The sequence below is a fragment of the Tamandua tetradactyla genome, chromosome 10 (assembly GCF_023851605.1).
Source record: "Tamandua tetradactyla isolate mTamTet1 chromosome 10, mTamTet1.pri, whole genome shotgun sequence".
Taxonomy (NCBI): Eukaryota; Metazoa; Chordata; class Mammalia; order Pilosa; family Myrmecophagidae; genus Tamandua; species Tamandua tetradactyla.
In genome coordinates, this window is record NC_135336.1 from 99,811,369 (window position 1) to 99,836,258 (window position 24,890).

The 24,890-nt window shown below is 43.7% G+C and overlaps 1 protein-coding gene across 4 annotated transcripts in view; it reads left to right on the plus strand.

The window, feature by feature from the left end:
* SLC37A1 (solute carrier family 37 member 1) overlaps positions 1-24,890 on the plus strand; it is a 115,997-nt gene that overhangs the window by 10,327 nt on the left and 80,780 nt on the right. Inside the window, exons 1-2 of one of the 4 annotated variants that reach the window (XM_077118983.1) lie at positions 1,381-1,578; positions 22,315-22,441. The gene's annotated coding sequence lies outside the window, so the exon portion shown is untranslated. Of the gene's footprint in view, positions 1-1,380; positions 1,579-13,546; positions 14,264-22,314; positions 22,442-24,890 lie in introns of those variants that run through there. The other 3 variants (XM_077118985.1, XM_077118984.1, XM_077118987.1) reach the window with 3 other exon arrangements.

Consider the following 24,890-nt stretch of genomic DNA (forward strand, 5'->3'; position numbering starts at 1 on the left):
GTACATTGCAGTCCGACATTCCTTGACCCCTAGCCCCCAAGTGACCCAGAAGTGCTCGGTAATCACAGAAGCAGCACTTTCAAACACTGAGGACTTAAAACACTCACGCAGCCCATCTTCCTCCATTCTTTGGGGGAATGCAAGGCAGAAAGATGAGGCTGGCACAAGTAGGGGATTCTTCACTGGAAAATAGAGGTAATATATCACATCCTAAAACTTTGGCTGGGAGCCATTCCCATCATCCTACAGGGGCTTCACATTACCCACCAGACGGCCCATCCCATCAGCCATCAGTAGGTCCTCCCATCACCCACGGTGAGCATTTCCATTTCCCAGAATCCATCAGCCATCAGTAGGTCCTCCCATCACTCACCATGAGCATTTCCCAGAATCCATCAGCGAGCACTTCCCATCAGCCATCAGTAGGTCCTCCCATCACCCACAGTGAGCATTTCCATTTCCCAGAATCCATCAGCCATTAGTAGGTCCTCCCATCATCCACAGTGAGCATTTCCATTTCCCAGAATCCATCAGCCATCAGTAGGTCCTCCCATCACTCACCATGAGCATTTCCCAGAATCCATCAGCGAGCACTTTCCATCAGCCATCAGTAGGTCCTCCCATCACCCACAGTGAGCATTTCCATTTCCCAGAATCCATCAGCCATCAGTAGGTCCTCCCATCACCCACGGTGAGCATTTCCATTTCCCAGAATCCATCAGCCATCAGTAGGTCCTCCCATCACCCACGGTGAGCATTTCCATTTCCCAGAATCCATCAGCCATTAGTAGGTCCTCCCATCATCCACAGTGAGCATTTCCATTTCCCAGAATCCATCAGCCATCAGTAGGTCCTCCCATCACTCACCATGAGCATTTCCCAGAATCCATCAGCGAGCACTTTCCATCAGCCATCAGTAGGTCCTCCCATCACCCACAGTGAGCATTTCCATTTCCCAGAATCCATCAGCCATCAGTAGGTCCTCCCATCATCCACAGTGAGCATTTCCATTTCCCAGAATCCATCAGCCATCAGTAGGTCCTCCCATCACCCACGGTGAGCATTTCCATTTCCCAGAATCCATCAGCCATCAGTAGGTCCTCCCATCACTCACCATGAGCATTTCCCAGAATCCATCAGCGAGCACTTCCCATCAGCCATCAGTAGGTCCTCCCATCACCCACAGTGAGCATTTCCATTTCCCAGAATCCGTCAGCCATCAGTAGGTCCTCCCATCATCCACAGTGAGCATTTCCATTTCCCAGAATCCATCAGCCATCAGTAGGTCCTCCCATCATCCACAGTGAGCATTTCCATTTCCCAGAATCCATCAGCCATTAGTAGGTCCTCCCATCATCCACAGTGAGCATTTCCATTTCCCAGAATTCATCAGCCATTAGTAGGTCCTCCCATCACCCACCGTGAGCATTTCCCAGAATCCATCAGCGAGCACTTCCCATCAGCCATCAGTAGGTCCTCCCATCACCCACCAGTGTGCACTTCCATCGTCCACCCGTGGGAAGTTGGTCTAGATGCAGCCCCTCTGGGAGAAGGAAGGGCCATGGCAGCTGGAGCTCGGTGAGTGAAGAGAGCTGGTGTGGTGCCCAGTGTTTAACCTTTCCCCAATAAGAAATTATCTTCTTGCCTCTCTTATATAGAAACAGAAGAGACCCTCTTCCTATTCCCTCTGCCCCTACCTGCCCATCCCCACTCCCCATCCCGTTACCCTCCACCCCAAAGGAAAGACTAAAGAAAGAAAAAGAGGCCGCTGGCCAGCCATGGTTCATCCCTGCCGAGGGTCTGGTGAAAGCGCCTTCTTTTCTGCTACCATGATGAGATAGCTCCAGAGTAGGGAAACTCTTCAAAACCATCCTGGGACTCTGCTTCCATAGCTTCAACAACCTTTCACACCCACCTCCAAGCTGGGGCAGCCTGAGTCTCTGAGCAAGTCTCCTCTGAGCCGTCCAGGACAACTTGGAGAAAAAGGTGGATCAGAAAAATGCAGAATATATATATATATATGTTTAAGTTTGTAGCGACTGCTTAGATATAGCAGGGACTTTAAACATAATGAATTCAAACCCATTTTAACTATGGAAATATGAGGTTGTTAATTAAAATAATTGTACATTCTTATCAATTAAGTTACTATATAAATATGCACATATATTATGCACACATGCATATATGTAAACATATATAGATATATGTTTATATAATTAGCTATATAGAACACAGGAATTGAACCATCTCTTTGAAAATAGTTTTTATGGTATTATGCATGGGCATTTAGTAAGTGGGTGTCAGATCCAGGGATGCAGTCCTAGCTCCGTTTACTTCTTTCTGAAGTCAGTTTACCCACCGGTAAAATGGGGATAGTGGTATAGTTGGCTTCTTGGGGTTGGCATGAGGTCTCATGGGCTCAGCACAGTGCCTGGCACACAGTAAACACTTAGTACATGTTAACTGTTATTAATACGCACCCTAAACACCTTTTGTCTCTCCATATGACTCTGGGGAAGTTTTGACTCCGGTTTTCCTTAGTTTTCAGTCATATTACTACCTGAAGAGGCTTAGTCTGCCAACGATGATTCATCCAGATGCTTATTTGTGACAATCAGAAATTAGTGTGTGATGCACAGGTTACTTTTAATGCTATTATACGAGGGTGGACAGAGGCAGAAATTTGTAAAAATATATTGAAATGTAAATTCTTAAGTTTAAAAATGAATTTTAAATTTTGAGGCTTATGTCTTATAAAATCGGCAACCAACAAGGGAGAAACGACCAGATACACACACACACACACACACACACACACACGCCTGGGTTAATGGAAGGATACTGAGAACACAGTGGTCAAGAGAGAGGAATAAATGATTGTGTGCCCAGGAATTGGGACTATTCAGCAACTCATCAGCAGCGAGGCGGTCAGCTCAGTGGACATTGGCCAGGGTGGGGGCAGAAATGGCAGAAAACGGGGCAACTCCTTTTCATCTCCGGCAGCGGCTCAGCTCTGCCCCCCACCCACTCTAAGGTGTTCCCCGACAAGGACCGTGGACTCTTTTGCCTGATAAACGCTCAAATTACCAATTCCGAAGATGCCGGGGGTTGAAAGAGAGAAAAAATTTATTGCTGGGCATGTAGCAGGAGCTCAAATGGGCCTATCGGCTCAAAATTCCGTCTCCCGTAACTGCAGTCGTTCTTTTTTACTAAAACATATCAGCATACAAAAACGAACATTCTTACCATATGATCATTCCATTCTTGTCATATAATCAATAACTCACAATATCATCCCATAGTTATATATTCATCACCACGGTCACCTCTCAGAACATTCGCATCAATCCAGAAAAAGAAATAAAAAGAAAAAAGAAAAAAATCCATATATACCATACCCCTCCCCCCCCACCGATCACCAGCATTTCAATCTACTAAATTTATTTTAACATTTGTTCCCCCTATTATTATTTATTTTTAATCCGTATTGTTTTACTCGTCCGTTGATAAGTTAGATAAAGGGAGCATCAGACACTAGGTTTTCACAATCACACAGTCACATTGTGAAAGCTGTATCATATTATACAATCATCTTCAAGAAACATGGCTACTGGAACACAGCTCTACAGTTTCAGGCACTAACTGCAGTCATTTTGATTGTTTTATAGAATTCAAAGCTGAGCAGGTTTTAGGATAATGAGCACAATGGCCCCACAATAATTAGACTTGATCTAATTATTGTGCATGTACAGAGTGATTGCATTCTGAGTTTCAGAACATATGTATGAAAATGTCAGCCTAATATGATGATGGGTGTGGTTTTTAGTATTAAATGAGGTATATTGAGGTATAGACTTGTAGGGTAAAGTCTAAGCTACTGTGCCTGTCAGGTGGGCCCATTTTAGTTGGATCCAGTCCAGGTTCTCAAGATAACTTTGGACTTGGGGTGGTTTAGTTCTGGGCTGACCCGAGACCTTTCATTGATAAACATTTGGGGCTGTCTTTAGTGATCACAAACTCTAAAGCTGAAAAACTAGATAAACGGGTACAAATAAAGGTTAGTCACAAGGTTTTTACCATCACAATGGTACATAACAAAGGCTCCACAACGATTATCAGAGATCAAGGCAGGTGGATTACAATATTTCAGGTATTTCCTTCATCCGCTCCAATATACCAGAAATCAAAAAGGAATAGCTATGTAACGATTCAGCAATTAAAGTCGTCCCCTAAATCCTAAGTTTTCGGTTACAATAGGGCACTGTGCAGCAGAGGGGAGGGGCTCGGTCAACACGTGCTTGGCGCGTAGAAAGTTAGGTCTGCTTTTGTGGCAGAGCTGTACTTTAGGTACCACCTGGAAAAGAAACGAAAAGAAAAATAAAGCATATCAAATTTTCACTCTTTTTCCTCTGTTTTATTTAATTATACTGTATCAGTTTATTACCACAGAATGAACAGTGAGTTACTAAATTGACAGAACCATTTTCCAGAAAGTGCTAGCTACATTAATACTGAAATAGGTGACATACAAAACACTATGAACATTTTGTAGGAATTACTTTCAGTTCTCCAGTTTCATTTGGTATAAAGCAAATATAATCTGGCTCTCATATAAGCAGCCATTGGTAACATTTTCAGGTTCGTCAAAGTGGCTGCAATCTTCTCCGCAAGGTGCCCGCAGCACCCAGCGGGCAGGTTCAGACTCAGTGCCCTCATCTGCTAACAGTCTAGAAATAGCAAATGAGGTGACTGCCACTTTTCCTCAAAGAAAATTTGAAAACCAGAAAACGACAACAGAAGCAAAACTTTGCCAGTATGATAGTGAGGTTCAGGTGTCACCCTGGCTGGGTGATGATGCCCTGTTGTTGTGTTGCTGTGGACTTAATCAGTATGTGGAATTTATCTATGGCTGATTACATTTGTGGTTGGCTAAGGGGAGTGCCTTCCACAATGAGTGAGGTTAAATTTAATCAGCTGGAGGCTTTAAAGTGAGAGGTCAGAAGAGAGCTCAGCACAGCACAGCCCAAGCAGCTCAACAAACCTCATCTCAGCACTCAGCTCAGCTCAGACCTTTAGAGATGCAGAAAGGAATCGCCCTGGGGAAAGCTGTTGGAATCCAGAAGCTAGGAGAGAAGACCTGCAGATGTCACCTTCCCACTGACAGAGAAACTCAAGGGCTACCTTTTCTGTGAAGAACTATAAATTTGTAACTAAATAAATCTCCATATTATAAACTGATACATCTCTTGTAAGTTGCATTCTGGCAGCTTTAGCAAACTAAAACAGCCGGTCGGAAAGTTTGCCGCTGAGTCTGGGTGTCTGGGAAAGGACCCAGCGGCCTCCAAGCTCAGATCAGAGCCCTCTAGGAAGACTGGAAGCAATAATTCAGAGACAGCCCATGTGAAGGTTTCCTTTTTCTCAGGGTGCGTGGCTGGCCCACACGCTGCATTAGTGTCCTCGGAGGAGCTGGGACATCCTTAGTCATAAACCAAGAGGTGAAGCTGCCCAGCTGGGACCAGTATGTTTTTGGGGGAATTAACAAAGCCCTTTGTACAATGTTGGTGAAAGGTGGAAGATGAGAAGATGATTCCTACACGCACTCACACCTTTGTTTACTTTTTCCAACCTCGGGGAAACAATGAAAATACTTTCAAGCCCTAACAGCGCATCACTTAGACAAATTTTAAAATTTTAAACCCATTCAATGCTTATTTTATTTCCACCTGTCCACCTAAGTGAGCTTCTAAGTGAAAGCCTCCCAGCAGGAGGCAGACCCATGGGTTTGGGGAAAAGTATTTTAAATGCAGGACATACCGCACGGCTTTATTTAGCTTATATTCATTACACAGTACTCTTTTATTGCTTCTGATTCACCATTTTAGTCTTCCTCAAAGATTATATTTTAGAATGAGTGAGAGCATTTTTAACTCTCAGGTAGACTAGTTTAATGCTGCTATGCAGAAATTATGATAATTGGAATTTCAAAGGAAAGTTTTTCCTGCCACTCAGCAGAGGAAATCTCTATGCATCTTTAAGTGTCAGTGTAAGTAAGCAGACATCCGACTGGAAAGGTTTGGTTCAAGTGTTTTCTTTCTTTTCAAAGGCAGAAACAATGGCGCATGGATCCAGAGGAGTTAACTCAATGTAAGCGATGACACCCAGTGTTAATATTTGTACAAACATGTTTGCAGCGTTACAAAGAGAACATACTATTCTATACAAATTACTGGGCAAAGGTAATAAAACATATATTATCTCTGTCATTAGTCACATGGCCCAGGCAGGCCATGGGCTTCTGGCTCCTGGAAATGCTGCGGGAAGTGGATGCTGGAAACCACCTGCTGGCGTGAAGACTGGCCCTAAGGAAGGGAAGCCTTCAGCAAGGGGCCCTTGGCCTTGGCACAGATTCTATAGCCTGTAGAACTCGGCTGGAAACCCAGGACAAGGAAACATCTCGAAAGCAATTTTGCAGGCAGTTACCTCATTTGCTAACAGTTCAGGACGATTCTCATTTTGTTTCTGGCCCACAAATTTAGAAAATCAAAATCGGCCAAAAGCAGCTTGCGGGGTGGTAATCGGAGGTGTGTGCTGTGCTCGGTGGCCTGAAGCATCCACGTGGGACATGGCGGCCAGAAGTGCCTAGCAGGACTCAGAAAGGGGTGGGGGCACCTGGCTGCACTCAGGCGACAGGGTCTGCAAGGACAGGCAAGTGGTAGTGGGTGCCCCTGCTGGTCCTCACCGGTCCGAGCCTCGGCCCACTAGCCTGGCCACTGCGGTGGAGTTTCTTCTGGGGAAAGCAGAAGGGAAATGGAAACTATCTGGGGAAAGTTACAGGAGTTCACATCTCCAGGCTAGGTCAGCCCCAGGTGTGTAAACAGGAGCTTTTTAGGAGCCCTCCTGCCTGGTCTGAAGGTCTCAGCTCCAGGGATGGTCCTGAAGGTGGAGATGATGAGACCTAATTATTGCTCTTTGTTTTTGAGAGCTGTAACCTCCAGGCGGGACTCCTTGGGGGTTTTACATTTTCAGGGGATTAGCCAACTGGAAAAAAGTATCCAAAGGCCCAAAGAGGAGGGATGGGAAATGAGCTTCAGGCACTGATCCTTCCCTGAAACTCATTTTCTCTGTTTTTTTTTTTGTTGTTGTTTACCTTTTTTGTTTTGTTTTTGTTTTTGTTTTTACTCTTAAATCAGATTCCATTTTCTAGTGGCTCAGTGGCAGAATTCTCACTTCCCATGCCAAGACAGTTCGATTCCCAAAGGCTGCCCATGCCCAAAAAAACCCCTCATTTTTCTAGGGGCTCTCTCGGTACCTGAGTTAGATAACTACATCTGAGTGTCTTCTGGGTTCCTGGGTCAGGTGCCGATGAGCCACGAGGAAATGAGAAAGAAATTACGGATCCATTGGGGACAAATTTAATCTTAATCTGTGCCCGTAAAAATGATCAGAAACTATGTCCTTCATTCTAAACTGGATGTCACTCTTCCTTATTACCTTGTTTCTATTTTTGATATTATAAATCATCTCCCTCTGGCTGTGGTTGAAATTCCATTGCACACGGGACATCAAGGCGCAGAGGGTGGGTCAACTCCCCTGAGAAAAGGGCGACCTGGCCAACAAGGTCACTCTTTTCCCAGAATCAGGCTCCCCCTTCCCAGCATACAGGGAGGTCATGAGGATCCAGGAGATAATAAGGATGAAAATGCTCTGGTGTTGCCAGATGCCGTGGAAATGGAAAGCATGTGTGTACAGCTTTTACCATCTTTTAAATAAACAACACCAGCTGCATAAAATACATGTGTTCATATGTCAATTATGTAGCGTACGAATGCCATGAACACCTGTGCCAAAATAAATGAATGGATGGATAAGTGAGTACAATTGCTCTGAACAGCTGGGTGCATGGGTGTCTGCCCACATCTCAAATTCAACTTTCTTTCAATTCTGAGGATTAAGAATTGTGGGCCAGCGGGAGGAACAGTGAGGCTCTAAGTAACACTGCCGCCCGGCCTTCTACAACGGCTGTGTCACCAGACAAAGGCCGTGGATTCTTTTGCCTGACATACTCAATAACCAATTCCTGAGACACCAGGGTTTCAGAGAGAGAAAGAGTTTTTCTATTAGGCACGTAGTAGGAGAGCAGAGACCTAGCGGCCCAAAGTCTGTCTCCTGGAACTGCAGTGATTCTGATGGTTTCAATAGAGAAAAGGCGGACAGGGTTTAGGATAAGGAGCCTGTGGCCTCAGGTGATATAATTAGAGGTGATCTGGTTACTGAGCATGAGCAGACTGATTACATGCTGAGTCACAAGAAATTGGTGGGCTGAGCTATAGGTGATTTATAGCAGCAACCCTGCATGGAGGTGGGCCCACCTGGCTAGATCCAGTCTTGGACTTCTTTAACAAACATTTGGGATTGTCTTTAGTGATTACTATACTCAAAAGTTGAAAAACTGGATAAATAGGCACATGGGTAGGTTAGTGACAAGGTTTTTACAATCACAGGGGCAGAAGATAAGGACTGTGCAATCATGATCAGAGATCAAGGCAGCTGCATTACAATGTAGTAATTTCAGGTATTGCCCTCTGTCTGCTCAGTATACCAGAAAGTAAAAAGGAGTATCTATATGATTTATAATCAAAATCATCCCTTAGATCCTGATTTCTCGATCACAGCTGTGCCCGCCTCCTCTCTCACCAGCTCAGAATGAGTGACTCACTGCCCCTTCATCTGCTGTAAGTAGGACTTCTCTTTGCTAATTTGCTAGGCAAAAACGGTCTCCCCCAGTGGCTTCGGTTTGTATTTCCTTCATTATTTGTGAGGAGAAGTGTTCCTCCCTGCCCCCAAAGGCTTGTTCTTCATCTCTATTAACTGCTGTGAATCACAATTTAGGTCATTTTTCTACAGGGCGCCCTCCTGTCCCTGCATGTGCTGTTCGCACTTTCTGAGATGTGACCCCACGTTTCTGTAGGTGGGAGCAATTGTGCACACAGGTACCCCCCAGCTGTGACCTTCCTGGGACCTTTCCTGGGTGCTCTGAGCACTGCCTCCCCACCTGTCTGGCCTAGCTATAGCTTCTCCTGCTGTGCACAGAGGCTGGGTGTCTGTGCTCTGTGGGTGCTCAAATCATTAAGGAAGATTAAATGTGCTTTTTTAAAAAAAGACAAAAAAGAAAAGAAAATTGGGGAGATACGGGAAAGTATAAAGAAGAAAATAAAAGTCACTAGTAATCCCACCCTCCAGAGATAGAGCCACTGCTGGCATTTGGGTATGAATCTTTCCAGACTTTTAAAAATACAGATGTATTTACATAACTAAAGTCCTTCCATTTACACTTACATTATTTGGTGCTAGGTACTGAAGAATTTACTTTACTCCGAAAGGTCTGGCCTGGGGTAACCTCTGAGCCTTCAGAATGTCCCAAGTGATAGGAGTTCTTTGTCATTTAAGGTCACCCCACCCCACCCCCACCCCCACCACTCTTGATGGTTCTTGCTAAGGAGATGACTCTGGGTGAGGCAGGACACACAGGGAGTCCTAGGGTAGGGGCCACCACATGAGGACCACCATGTGACCTGGGGGCGGCAGGGCAGCTCCACGCCAGAGGAGGGGAGGCTGGGGGCCTGACATGCAGTTCAGTCTCACGGCCAGTGACTCCATCCATCAGGCCTCGGTTATGAAAACTCCAGACAGGGAAGCTCATGTGGGAATACACATCCCTGCACCAGAAGGGGGCCGCGTCCTGGTTCCACCAACAAGGGACAACAGATGCTCTATGGGGGCCGTCCCTGAGCTCACCCCCACCGCCTCTTCTTTCGGCTGATGGTGACTGTTGTCATTTTGCTCTAATAAACTGTAACCATAAGTAAAGCGCTCTCCAGAGTTCCAGGAATCACTCTAGTGAGTTATTGACCCTGCAGCAGTGCTGGGCACCCCGAAATCTGTAGCCCGTTGGTGAAAAGCACAGGTGGCCCGGAGCTCCCGGAAGGAGCAGCTGGCATCAGCCTGGAGGCTGTGCCCTGAAGCTGGGCGGTTCGGCCTTGCTCTGGGAGTTAGCGCCAGGACTGGGGGTGGGGACGCAGGCTGACAGTTGTCCAGGGCGCTTCAACACATTGAACAATGGTTCACAAAACCATCTTCACCCAGTAAATACTTGATGAATGTTTGAATACAAGTTTGAAGGAGATTGGGGGCATTACTTAAGGAAACTATATTCCATTTAGTTTTTAAGAAAATGATGTTAAAGATGTTTCTTATTCAGCACAAACTCCTAGAGTGTCTTCCAAAAGCACCAGCTCAGATCTGGGTGCTGCTGCTCCCCTTTTCCTGAGGCCCCAGTTTCCTGTGTTCACATCTTTCTTCTCTTCTCCCCAATCCTGTTTTTAATTTAGCTGCAAGGACAAGCCCCTAAGCACTTGCGGTGGGTTCAAATGTGGTTGTCAGGAGAGCTGAGCCCACCACTTCCCCCTCCCTCCTCCTCTATGCAAAGAGCAGAGCCAGGAAGGGTTTAGAGCAGGCTGGCAGTTCTAGGTTTCCTCAGCTGGCACTTGCTCCCTGAGGTCTCACATACTGCCTGGAAAAGATCCTGGCTAGGATCTTCTTTGGCCACACCCGGCTCCCGGCCACCCCTCGGTGGCTTAGTGCTGTTTATCTGGGGAGCATCACAGCCATAGCAGAGTTTCCAAGTCCAACGGGAATGGAAATATACAAATAAGCATTTATTTTAAAAGATCAGTTAAGCGAAGATTATTTCATTTTCAATGTGATTCTCTGTTGCCGTCTCTTGATTAGTTAGTTCTATTAGTTTGTGCAAAATATTGTTAGAATTCATAAAAATTGTCATATCAAAGAATGTGTGGGCTTTTTTTCCTCTAAACAAAGCTCAAAGCTTCTTTTTTAAAAGTTGAAACCGGAAAGAGTAGAACATCTTAAGGATTTAGGAGGGTTTTTAGATTATGTGATGTGAGGTTCTCTACAGGTTGGTGTCAGCTAGATCATGAGTTCCCTGAGGACGAGGTTCCTGGCATATTCATCTTGGTAACAGGACAAATGTCTTAGAGACCCCACAGTAGAGAAGAAACTGAGGCTCCCGTGGGCCGCCTGCAGTCAGAGCTGGTGTCCGTGTGCAGAGCTGCTGGCAGGAGGTGCTTCTGCAGCACACCGGAGGGAGTACGCCGATCAGCCTGGATCAGCGCAAAACCCGCAGTCTCCCACTTACATCAGAATATCGGGTGCACTCAGGGCACCCCACTTAGACGGCATCGCCATGAACTCTTACACTTGTCCTGCCATTTGCCATAACAAGATTAACCAGGAAGTAATCTAGGAATGGTGTAGGCATATTTGATTTTAAAACCTTCATTAGGAAAAAAATTTAATTTAAACTAGCACCTAATGGAATGAAATATCTAGGAATAAATTTAAGCAAGAATGTCTAGGATTTCTATGCAGAAAATTATAAAATACTATTGAAAAAAATGAAAGAGTTACTAAGTGGAAGGACATGCTGCGTTCACGCATCGGAGGACTAAATAGCATTAAGATGTCAATACTGCCTGTGCTGGTTTGAAATATTATGTAGCTCAGAAAAGCCATGTTCTTTTAATTTAATCTTGTATGTGCAGACATATTATTGAGCGGGAATTCTGATTAGATTGTGTCCATGGAGATGTGACTCCACCCATTCAAGGTGGGTATTAATCTGTTTGCTGGAGTCCTTTAAGGGAGAGATGCCATTGACCTTTCTTCAAAGTCAAGGTATCTCTGGATGCTTTAATTTGGACATTATTTTCACAGTTTCAGAACTGTAAAGTGTAACCTAATAAATCCCCTTTGTAAGAGCCAATCAATTTCTGTATATTGCAGATCCGCAGCTTTAGCACACTAAAACAGATTTTGATACCAGGAGAGGGGTACTGAGTTTGAAAATACCAAACAGATTGGAATGGATTTTAAATGGATAAGGGGAAGATTTTGGAAGAATTGTGAAAAGCATAAAAGGAAAAGCTTAGAATTCTTTGAGGAGACTGTTGGTAGAAATATGAACTCTAAAGATACTTCCAACAAGGCCTTAGACAGATATGAGGAAAGTGTTATTGCAAACTGGAAGGAAGGTGATCCTTTTTTTAAAGTGGCAGAGAATTTGGTAAAATTGAGTCCTGGTGTTGGATGGAGGGAAGACTTTGAAGTAATGAGCTGGGATATCTAGCTGAGGGAATTTCCAAACTAAATGTGGAAAGTTGCAGCCTGGCTTCTCCTTGCAGCTTATAGTGAAGTATGAGAGGATATGCTGAGAATTGAACTCTTAGGTACAAAGAAACCAGAAATTGATGTTCTGGAAAATTCTGGGCTTCCAGAAAGTGAGACCCCAGAGAATAGTGTCTCATATGAGGATTTAACCAAACATGGAGCCTGTCAGCCATGTCAGGATGAACCAGGCTTGGAGGTGGAGTTACACAGGGAGGATTTGCAGAAAGCCTATTGTCTGATGGTTTTGACCCCTGTATACTACAAGCCGAGGCAACAAATTTTTGCAAGATCTATATGAACTAAAGTACTGCTAGTCTACTAAAAGGGACAGAAAAGGGAAAAACTAAAGGAAAAAGGCAGAATCGTGGGAGCTATGGTCTGGAGCCAAGAAATCTTGGGCTAGAAGAACAGACCAACCCAGGTACATGGAGAGGGTGAATTTGCCCCAGAGGCAGAGGGTAGACCTCTGTTCAAGGAGAGTGTTGATTCCCAGAGTGATTTGAACAGTGAATAAAGACATATTTGCAAAGTCCCCTTGGGGGAATGGGGATAAAGGGGGAAAAATCAACTTCCCCATTTGGCAAATTCCTTATATTCTCGCAAGTAGTGGGGCAACCAAATCAATAGGCCAAGCCCTCAATCTTGGGGTTTGTTCCTATGAAACTTATCCTTGAAAAGGAGAGGCTAAGCCTACTTAAAATTAGGCCTAAGAGTCACCCTCAGAGACCTCTTTCATTTCTCAGAAATGGCCTATCTCTCTCTCAGCAATCACAGCAAACAAACTCACTGCCCTGCCCCTCTCTCTGTGGGACATGACTCCCGGAAGTGTAAAACTCCCTGGCAATGTGGGACAGAAATCCTAGAATGAACTTGGACTCAGCATGAAGGAATTGAGAAAGCCTTCTAGACCTAAAGGGGGAAGAGAGAAATGAGACAAAATAAAGTGTCAGTGACTGACAAGGTTCAAACAGAGTTGACAGGTTATTCTGGAGGTTATTCTTATGCCTTATATAGATATCCCCTTTTTAGTTTATGGTATATTAGAGTGCCTGGAGGAAAGTGCCTGAAAATGCAGAGCTGTGTTCCAGTAGCCATTTTTCTTGAAGATGATTGTATAATGATGTAACTTTTGCAATGTGACTGGGTGATTGTGAAAACCTGTGTCTGATGCTCCTTTTATCTATGGTATGTACAGATGAGTAAAAAATATGGATAAAAAATAAACAAATAATAGGGGGAAACAAAGGTTGAAATATTAGTGATCAACGAAAGGGAGTGGTAAGGGGTATGGCATGTATGAGTTTTTTCTTTTTTCTTTCTTTTGCTGGAGAGATGCAGATGTTCAAAAAATGTTCATGGTGATGAATACACAACCATGTGATGATTTTGAGCCACTGATTGTAAACATGACAAGAATGACTGTATGTCAAGAATGTTGGTATGTCGGTTCGTTGTTTATAATAAAAATGTTTTTTAAAAAAAAGAAGAAGAAGAAGATATTGGTGCCCCAGGCCTCAGAGAGGGTAGAGCACTTTCCCTGGGGATTGGGGAGAACCTGGCCACCACCCCAGTGTTCTGAAGGGGTTTAGCCTGTGCCCTGGAGATGGAGGAGGGTCTTGGTGTCACACAGATGCCTGAAGAGGGCCAAGAACAAGGTAGTCTCCCAATGCTCCCCAATGTTGCAACCCTTGCCCAGTGTTTGGAGAGAGTATGGCCACTGTGTAAGCACTTGGAGAGGCTGGGACTGCCATTCTTTCAAGCCCTGAGGATAAAACATCATCCTATAAATGACTCTCAGAATTGGAAATCTGATGCAGGTTTTGGGAACTGTTTGGGACCTTTGACCCCTGTTTTCCTTCAATTTTTCCCTATGGCAATAAGAACATTTATCCCATGACTGTCTGTCCTTTGTATATTGGCAGCAGATAACTTGTTCTAAATTTCACAGGTCACAGACAAAGGAGAATTTTGCCTTAGGACAGAGCATGCCTGAAGCTTGTTTTGATGAGACTTGGTACTGTTTTTGTATTTGTATTTGTATTGTTACCAAATGGTTTAAGGCTTTTGTTGTATTGTGACAGAATGAATGTATTTTGTAAATGGAAAAAACATGTCTTTTGGGGGTCCAGAGGGTGGAATGTATTGGTTTGAATCTGTCGTGTATCCCAGAAAAGCCATGTTTTTTTAATCCAGTCTTGTGCAGGCAAACCTGTTGTTGGGTGGGACATTTTGATTAGGTTGTTTTCAAGCAGATGTGACTCTATCATTCAAGGTGGGCTTTAATCTGCTTGGTGGAATCCTTTAAGGGAAAAACATTTTAGAGAGTTCAGAGCCAGGAGAAGCTAGCGAGATGGAAATGCCCTGGGAGGAAGAAATAAGGACAACCAGAAGCCCAGAGACATTTTGGATAGAGGACAAGCAGACTTCACCTTGTGCCTTCCCATGTGACACAGGAAACATGGATGCCATCAGCCTTTCTTTAGAGTCATGGCATCTTTCTCTGGATGCCTAACTTGGACATTTCATGGCCTTAGAACTATAAAGTTATAACCTAATAAATCCTTTCTGTAAAAGCCATTCCATTTCTGGTAGCATTAGCAGACTAAAGCACCATCAAATGAGGAACAAACAATGGTAAATGAACACTTCAACAAATGGTGCTAGGAAAAGTGGATGTCCACATTCAAAAGAATGAAAGTGGATAACTATGTCACACCATATAAAAATTAACTCAACCAGATCAACAACTGTTGATTATGATTATAATCAGTTGTTTACTTATAATTATAATTATATATAATATAGTATATAATTATAGTTGTTAATTATGACAACTAAAAGTATAAAATTCCTAGAGGAATGCACTGAGAAGTAGATAGGCAAATGATAGTGCATGCATATGGTCAAATATTGTGCTGCTACAAAAAGGAATGAAGTGAGGCATGCAATGTTGTGAATGAACCTGTAGGACATTTGATGAAGCAAAATAAACCAGAAAAAAATTAGAAAATTAGAAAAGAAGCATTTAGAAAATACTTATGAGAAAACAGGGGCCTCAATCATAAGCTCTTATAGCAGTCACATTTAGTCTGGAGTGATAATTGTTATTTCTGCATCTTGAGAGGCTGTTTTTTATACAAAAAAACATGTTATTTAGAGATAAGAATGAAGCTGATCAGATTGGGATTAAGGTAATTCAGAATACAAGAGTAAGGAAGACACTGTCTGTATTTTAGAATTTCATCTACTCTTTGAGATCAAAGAAGGAAAGGTTCATTTTGTCCAGAACCTAAATTTTCTGTAGCACATAATCTAACTCAACCTGTCTGGATAGATCATTTAAATAATCCAAACACATGGAACCTGGAATAAGAATAAGGGCCTTTAATCCTGTATAGTTTAATGTAATGCCTGGATACATCCTAGAGTATATTAAGCAGATAATAAAAAGCATTGGCAAAGTCCCTTGAGGGATGGGAGAAAAAATATGGAAGTATTAAACTTTACCACTGGGGAAACCCCTGACATTGTGTTAAACATTAGGGATAACCAAATCAATAGGCCATTATATTGATATTGAGGCTTGCTCTTGTGAAGCTTATGTATGTAGCAGAGAAGCTTAGCCTACCTATAGGTATGCCTAAAAGTTACTTCCAGAGTAACTCTTTTGTTGCTCACATGTGGCCTCTTTCTCTCTAAGCCCAACTCTGCAAGTGAAATCATTGCCCTCCCACCTACGTGGGACATGACATCCAGGGGTGGAAGTCTCCCTGGTGGCATGGGAGATGACTCTCAGGGATGAACCTGGCCCTGGTACCATGGGATCAACAATGCTATCCTGCCCAAAAGGGGGAAAAGAAGTGGAACAAATAAGGTATCAGTGGCTGAGAGAGCTCAAATAGAATCGAGAGGTAATTCTGGAGATTGCTCTTACAAACTTCAGTTAGACATTGCTACCTTGTCAACCTCCCACCAAACCATTCCTGCCAATCTTAAAGAACATCTAGGGCATTATACAAGATTCTACAAAGGCTCCATACACTATGATAACTTTCCAGACTCCTACAACCTCCAGATGGGTCCCTGAACAAGACAAATCCTGAAATGTAGTGGGGCCAGCCTCTCTAGAACATCAACCAGTTCCATCCCCCTACCCCATATTATTGACAGCCCCTTCCAACATGAAAAGTTAGAATGGGCATAGCCCAAACACCACTAAAGAATGAGAGAATGATTAAAGTTGATGGTGGAGTTATCCAGAGAAGGTAGGGTTTAACAAGTATGATTGCTGAATCATTGTATTGATATTTCTTTTAGTTTCCACTATCTTAGAGCAGCTAGAAGTAAAAACCTAAAATTGTCGAATTGTAATCCATGCCAAACTTAGAAATCTGCTTTACAACTAATTGTTGTGATGTGCTTTGTAATTTATTACTTTTTTTGTATATATGTTATTTTTCACAAAAAAAGAAAAAAAAGTCAATTGTGATGATAAATGCACAGCCATTTGATGACATTGTGAACCACTGATTGTACACTTTGGATGATTACATGGTATGTGAATATATAATATATATTAATTTAAAAAAAACTCCTAGAAGAAAACATGGGAGAATATCTTCAGGACATTGTGTTAGGCAATAGTTTCTTAGACTTTGTATCCAAAGCATGAGCAACAAAAGAAAAAATAAACAAATGAGACTTCATCAAAATTATAAACTTTTGTGCATCAAAGAACATCATGAAAGTAAAAAGACATTCTGCTGAACAGGAGAAAATTTTTGGAAACCACTTATTCTTTAAGGATTTAATATCCAGAATATATAAAGAAATCCTATAACTCAATTTTAAAAGACAAATAACCCCATTTTTAAAAATGCACCAAAGACTTGAATATATATTTCTCCCAAAACATACAAATGGCCAGTGAACACATGAAAAGATGCTCAATGACATTAACCTTTAGGATAATGCAAATAAATTTCACAATGGGATACATTTCACACCCACTAGAATGGCTATTTAAAAAGAAAAAAAAGGGAAAATAAGTCTTGTTGAGGATGTGGAGAAATAGGGACCCTTGTGTTAGAATGTAAAATGGTGCAGTCACCATGGCAAATAGTTTGTCGGTTTCTCAGAAAGTTAAGTATAGAATCACCATATGACTCAGCAATCCCACTGCTAGATAGACACCCAGAAGAACTGAAAACTGGGACTCAAACAGGTATTTTCACACTGATGTTCATAGCAGCATTATTCACAATTGGCAAAAGATGGAAACAACTCAAGTGCCCATCTATAGAAGAATAAATACAAAAAATGTGGTCTATTCATGCAATGGAATATTGTTCTGCTGTGAAAAGGAATGAAGTTCTGATGCGTGGGATCATTTGGGTGAGCCTTGATGACGTCATGTTGAGTGAAGATGTTAGACACAAAGGAACAACTAATGTATGATCTCACTTATATAACTAGAATGTGAAAGTCTCTAGAGTCAGAAAGAAGCTCCCAGGGTGCCAGAAGTGGGTGGTGTGGGGAACAGGGAGCTAATGCTTAATGGGGATGGGGTTTCTGTCTGGGGTGCAGAACATCTTGGTAACGGATGGTAGGGATAGGACAACAACACGGCGAATGAGATTCGCACGGCAGAATTGTACACTAGAAAGCAGTTAAGATGCAAAATGTCATATTATATAAATGTTACCATGATCATTTTTTTTAATTCATTAAGTTTATTGCCAAATAACCCAAACTTTAAGAGTGTTTGTAATAAAGACGGGGCAATCAAACTCTATTATTAGAAGGAAATGGCAAATCAAAACAATAAGCTAATGAAAGGAACTTAGTGTTCCTCCCCTACTCACAGCTTAGGGTTGTAACCCTTATGGTTACAATAATACCCATATTTATTTAATCCTTATAACTGAAATCCTCTCCACAAATAGATATGCCATTCAAAAGTAAATTTATCAAATATGATATTTTTCTTTAACGTCACTGAAGATCATCTTTCTGAACCTCAGTTACAGTCCCATGGTGCCATGGGGGCTACCAGGAGAGACTTGGGATTTGGGATCTGAAGAGGAGGGTTCAAATCTTGGTTCCACATTTCTGTTTGGGGCCCTGGGAGCGTCACTTGACTCTTTTGAGCTCGTTTCCTACTGGGACTGTAACTGAGGTTCAGTCCTAGGATCATTTCATAGAGTAACTTGTGGTGCTTTACACTGATTGGAGCAACCATGAACATTTGTACCCTGTTTCATGGTTCTAAAGCACACTTGAGACTATTCTCTCAACAGGAAATACTTACCGTGTCCTACCATTGCCAGGCACTCTTCTAGGTGATGAAGACAGAAATACACCTGTGCTCATGCGGCTTACAGGCTAGCACATTATCTCATTCATCCTCAAGTCAGCCCAGCGAGTCCCAGTAGGAAACGAGCTCAAAAGAGTCAAGTGACGCTCCCAGGGCCCCAAACAGAAATGTGGAACCAAGATTTGAACCCTCCTCTTCAGATCCCAAATCTCAGGCCTCTCCTGGTAGCTCCCATGGCACCATGGGACTGTAACTGAGGTTCAAAAAGATGATCTTGAGTGACGTTAAAGAAAAATATCATATTGATAAATTTACTTTTGAATGGCATGTCTATTTGTGGAGAGGATTTCAGTTATAAGGATTAAACACCAGTGGTTTTAACCATAAGGGTTAAACAAGAAGTGAACTGGAAAAAGCAGATGCCTGGATAAGCCCGGGACCCGTACCTTCCCATGACACAGGGAGCATCGAGCGTCAGTGGAGGCTGCAGGGCACCCGTCATCACCAGCCATCACCCCTGAGGAGGAGGGGGATTCAGCTGAGTATGCAAAGAGCCTCGATGCCAGCGGCCATCCTTCCCCACGCGCCATGTCGGTGGGGAAAGACAGACGTCCTGCTAAGACTACCGAGGTTTGGTAAAGCAGATACAAGTAGCAGTATTCTCCCATTGGACATGGAGTATTTAAATTATACCTACTTTGTCTTCATGAATTACCAGAATTCCAGCCCCAAAGAATCTTTGAAGTCCATCCCTTTGATTTAAACCACACATTTTACTAAACCACAGTTGGACTAGAGAGTATTGAGCCTGTTTTGAAGACCCCATAAAAATGTCCCAACTTGCTTATCCCATTTATCTCCAACAGCTCAGCTGAGGGAATGACTCCTTGGTTTGTGGGTCAGTGTCCTATTTCCAGTTGACCTGACCTAACATATAGGCTTAAAATTAAGGGACACTTATGACAGATGGGCTTAGGCAAGAGTTAGCCTCGAAAGTGGAGTCCAAGCAGCAGAGGTGCACTGACTTAAAGAAATGTGGGTTCCTGAATTCTGTTAAAGTCTATGTATGGTCGCCCTCCAGTTAGGAGGAAATTACTTCCCCAAAGGTACTGGGGCATTTTCTCAGTCATCACTTCCTTTCACTCGCACTTGGACAACAAAAAAAGGTATTCTGGGAAACACTATGAAGGGGCCTTTGGAGCAGGGACATTTGCCCCATCTGTTTTACTCAGGTAGTTTAGTGAGGACCACCTTGGAGATGACCGCTTATCCCCACACTGTCATCTCATGCCACCTGTAAAGCAAGCCCCAAACTTGCTTTACAGGTTAAGCACAACCTCCTTTCTTTTTAAAAAATTAATCTTTATTTTTACTTGAAGATACATTCCTGCAGTTTCAAAAATCAAGCATACCCCAGCAGACCCCTAGGCTGGCTTCACCCCTTCCATTCCTCCCTCACCACCAGAGGCAACCACTTCTGCTACTTTCCTCTGTGTTTCTAAATAACGTGTGATTTATATGTCCAGTTTTTAAAATATATATATTTTATTGAGATATCTTTACACATCATACAGTCCACCCAAAGTATACAATTAATGGCTCACAATATCATCATGTAGTTGTGTATTCATCACCATAATCATTTTTAGAACACTTACATCACCCAGAAAAAGAAATAAAAAGAAAATAAACCAATACATTCCATACTGCTTACCCCTCCCTCTCATTGACTACTAGTGTTGCAATTTACCCAATTATTTTCTTACCCCTTATCCTCCGTCTATTATTTATTTATGTCCTTATTTTATCCAGGTCTATACCCTGGATAAAAGAAGTGTCAGCCACAAGGTTTTCCCAATCTCATGATCACATTGTAAAAGCTACATAGTTAAACAATCATCTTCAAGAGTCAAGGCTCCTGGAAATAGTTCAACAGTTTTATGTACTTCCCTCTTGCCACTCTGTTTTGGTTTGTTAATGCTGCCAGAAATGCAATATACTAGAAATGGAATGACTTTTTTAAAGGGAATTTATTACATTATAAGTTTATAGTTCTAAGGCCTTAAAAATGTCCAAACTAAGGCATCCAGAGAAAGACACCTTGACTCAAAAAAGGCCAATGGGGTTCATGGTTTCTCTGCCAGCTGGGAAGGCACTTCACAATGTCTGCTTGCTTTCTCTCCAGGCTTCTCCGTTCAAAGACTTCCCCACAGGCATTTTCCTTCTGCATCCCTAAAGATCTCTGGCTTTGTGGGTTCTGAAGCATTGTCCAAAATGACTGCCTCTTAAACAGCTCCAGTAAACAACCTACCTTGAATGGGTGGTGACATATCTCCATGGGAACCACCTAATCAGTGTTCCCACTCACAATTAGGTAGGTCACATCTTCATGGAAGCAACTTAATAAAAAAGATCCCACCCAACAATATTGAATCAGGATTAAAGAACATGGCTTTTCCAGGGGTACACAACAGTTTCAAACCATCACCACGCCAATGCACCATAAACTAAAAAAGACTATCTATATAATATATAAGAATAACCTCCAGGATAACCTCTTGACTGGTTGAAATCTCTCAGCCACTAAAACTTTATTTTATCTCATTTGCCTCTTACCCCTCTTGGTCAAGAAGGCTTTGTTAATCTCATAATTCCAGGACCTGGTTCATTCTCAGGAGTCCTGTCCCATGTTGCCAGGGAGATTTACACCCCTGGGAGTTATGTCCCCTATAGGGGGGAGGGCAGTGAGTTCACCTGTTGAGTTGGATTAGAGAGAGAGGCCACATCTGAGCAATGAAAGAAGTTCTCTGGGGTTGACTCTTAGGCATAATTATAAGTGTGCTTAGCTTCTCCTTTGCAGGAATAAGCTTCATAAGGGGCGAGCTCCAAGACTGAGTGTTCAGCCTATTGAATTGGTTGCCCCCACTGCTTGAGAAAAATACCAAGAATTCCCCAGATGGGAAATTTAATATTTTTTCCTTTTTCCCCAGTCCCCCAAGGGGACTTTGCAAATACTTTTTTATTCTCTGCCCAGATTACTCTGGAATATATTGGGGCATCACACTAACCTGTACAAACCAACAAGATCTCACACCCTATTCAAAATTCCATGTAGTTATGGTGTTCAAGTAAACTGACCATACAAGTGGAATTATATAATGTGTTACAAAAAATATAGATTTATAGATAGCTTAGGCCTCTTCCCTCCTCTCCCATTTCTCCTGACCCAGTGCTCCCAACAGATGATCCCCAGATAGTCCCCCAGTTATGGTGACTCAGGAAATGCTGTTAGTGGCTATTGCCAAGGAGGAGGGCCGATGGGGAGCGATGGAACGTGCAGCTACGCGTCAACTAGTGGGCAAAGCAGGGAGGCCACAGCGGGGCCCAGCAGAGCCCTCCACGCCTGTGCGCTTGACTGTGGCACTTACTTGGTTCTGGTTCCTCGGGGTGAGGTCTGTGGGTCCATGCCCATAAGCCTAACCCAACACCTAGAACAGATGTGTGCATAATACAGGAGACTTCTCATTCCATTAGTGATCAACCACAGTAGTTATTGGACGTATATCATCCTTGCTCACTAGCTAGCTTGCCAGGCTGCTGAAATTCCTGCTATTTCAATCAGCAGCCATAAATCACACTGAATGGACAGAATACCATTTTTTAGAGGCTTTCAAATGGAGCGCCTCTTAGTCAGGCTCAGTAATCAGGTTCAGATTTGACCTTCCCTTATCTCTCTAATCATGTTTCAGACTTTCCAAGGATTAGGCACTTTCTCAAGCTGTGAAGCCCAGGATCCTCAAAGCTCCCTTTGGGGACCCTGACACCTCATCAAGCGCTCCGTCAGCAATAGGCTTCACCGTCGCGGCCCCAGACATGGTGAGTGCCCATGAAGGCCCTGCGAGGTTGGGCATGCCATGCTTCCCTTTTCTTTCTGCAACTTCCTCTCATTGCATTCCTAGTTCTTGGCTTATTTGGCACATGGTAGCCCATGCATGACCAAATGCTGCCTCCCAATAGATGCCCAAGTTGCTTCTGACTTAGGACCAGGGGAAAGAAGTGACTCCATGGTGCTGGTTCGAGTGTGTGGGGGATGGTTGTTAGCAGCAAGTGACCTTAACACTGGGCCTCTCTACCTGTCCATCCTCTCTCCATGCCCTGACTCGGGCTCATGGAGATAGTCATGCATCACCCAGTTCAGCACCCATGGACACTTATTACCTGGCAACCTCCTCTCTCCACCCCCTCAGCTGGTTCTCAGGGCAGCCTGCTCAGAAATTGCCTCAAACCCTCTGGAGTTCCCTCAAACACCAGAAACCACCACCTTCCCCTTCACTCTCAGAAACTGACTCTACCTTCAGCAACAAGAGAAAATAGATAAGAACTCATGACTCATACTTTCCTACCTACAAAGTAATCTGTCTATACCCGCCTTCATTGCACTTCTCCTGCCGAAGTCTCATTCCCCACTACACGTTTTGGCTTCTAGGTCTTTCTGCCTTCTGAGGGGCATGCGTGCTTAAGCAAAGACCTGCCTTTCCCACACACACCCGTCCCTGTTCTCTCTTCTGACTTTCCCTCATTGGCATTTTAGTTGTTCCAGTGACAACAACCCTAAGCCCAGATTGTGGACTCCAAAGACCATTTCCCACCAGCAGGACCCAGGCCTCCTACAACAAATGGCTAAGCCCAGGCCTGGGACAGGAGTGCTGGGTCGTAAACCTAGAGCATCCTGTCACACTGGAAAGCAAGGAAGCTCTCCAAGAGTCGAGGTCTTGTCAGAAGTACTAAGGAACCAATTTAAAGAGGCCCTGTGATGCTCAGCCTTTTGTGACCACTTGTCCAGGCCACATAGTACCCAGTTATTTCAGTAAACACTGGGCCAGGCCTTGCTGCTGTAGAGATTGAGTACCATCCGCCCCACCTGGCTGAAAGCTCACTCTCAGTAAGGAGGTGAGGCTGGTCCAGTTAGTAGAAGGCCTCAAGAGCAAAACCGGTGGTTCCCCCAGAGAAGAAATTCTGCCTTGAGACCACAGCAGGTCATTCTTCTCTCTCAGTGCCTCTCCTCCCCAGCTACCACCTTCCTTCCTGAAACACTGTCTCGTCACTGCTGCTTCCCCTTTCTCATGCCCTCTTGTGGTAGTCTGAAGTTGAATGTACCCCAGAAAAGATCATGTATAGAAAATCTCAGTAATCCATCCCTGTGGGTACCGACCCACCCTAGGTGGGAACTTTTGATTAGGTTGTTTCAATTGAGATATGGCCCACTCCATTCAAGGTGGGTCTTAACCCTCTCACTGGAGACCTTTATAAGAGGATAAAACCCAGAAAAACCCATGAGAAAACCCAGGGCTCATGGAAAAAGCCCTAGAAAAGCTGAGAGACAAGGATACACCCAGAGAAGCTAAGAGAAACAGAAGCTAAAAGAGAGAAACATGCAGTCAGAATGTGGAAGCGATGAAACGAAGGAGAGAAGGATTAGCAAATGTTGCTATGTGCTTTGCTATCTGACTGAGGAGCCCAAGCTCACTGGTAAGCATTCTTCAGAGAAGGTATCGTCCTGCTGAAATCTTAATTTGGGCATTTTCATGGACTTAGATCTGTAAACTGGTAAACTAATAAATCCCTATTGTTAAAAGCCAGTCCATTTCTTGTATAGTGCATTCTGGCAGCTTTATTAAGCCAAAACACCACTCAATCCTCTACCTACTACAATCTGGCTTCTTGCCACCCCCCAATAGCAGGAAAAACTTCTCTTGGCAGGTCACTAAGGATTTTCCACTTAGAGCCAGTAGAACAGTTTCTCTGCAGCCCCTAGCTCTGCGGACCACCTCATCTGCTTCTGGAAACACTGCCTGCCTTGGGCTTCTGGGCTGTGACACACAGCTGGGTTTTCCCCACTACTCCTGACATGGCTTTGCAGCCCCTCCTCCTCCACCTGCCCCTAAATGTTAGTGCCCCTTGGGGCTGCATCCTAGTTTCTCTGACTGGACAAGCTTTCTGCTCCTGTGGTGTCACTGCTGTGTGTTCCAGGGATCTCCCTCACCAGTCTGGAATTCTTTGCAGAGGCACCAGACCCACACAGCCAATCACCTGTTGAATATCCACCAAGGCAACCCCAGGAACCAACCGCTTCAACAAATGCAAACACCTTCCTCACCACGGTGGCCAGGCCCCAGATCTGCTGTTCCTGTAGCTTCCCCGGCTCCAGGACCGACTGCACCATCCACTCAGCACCCCCAGGCCAGAGTCCCAGCTGTCACTGGCTCCTCCTTCTCCCCTCCTCCATTCTCTCCCTCACTAGACCTTTCTCAAACCAGAGCTCCCC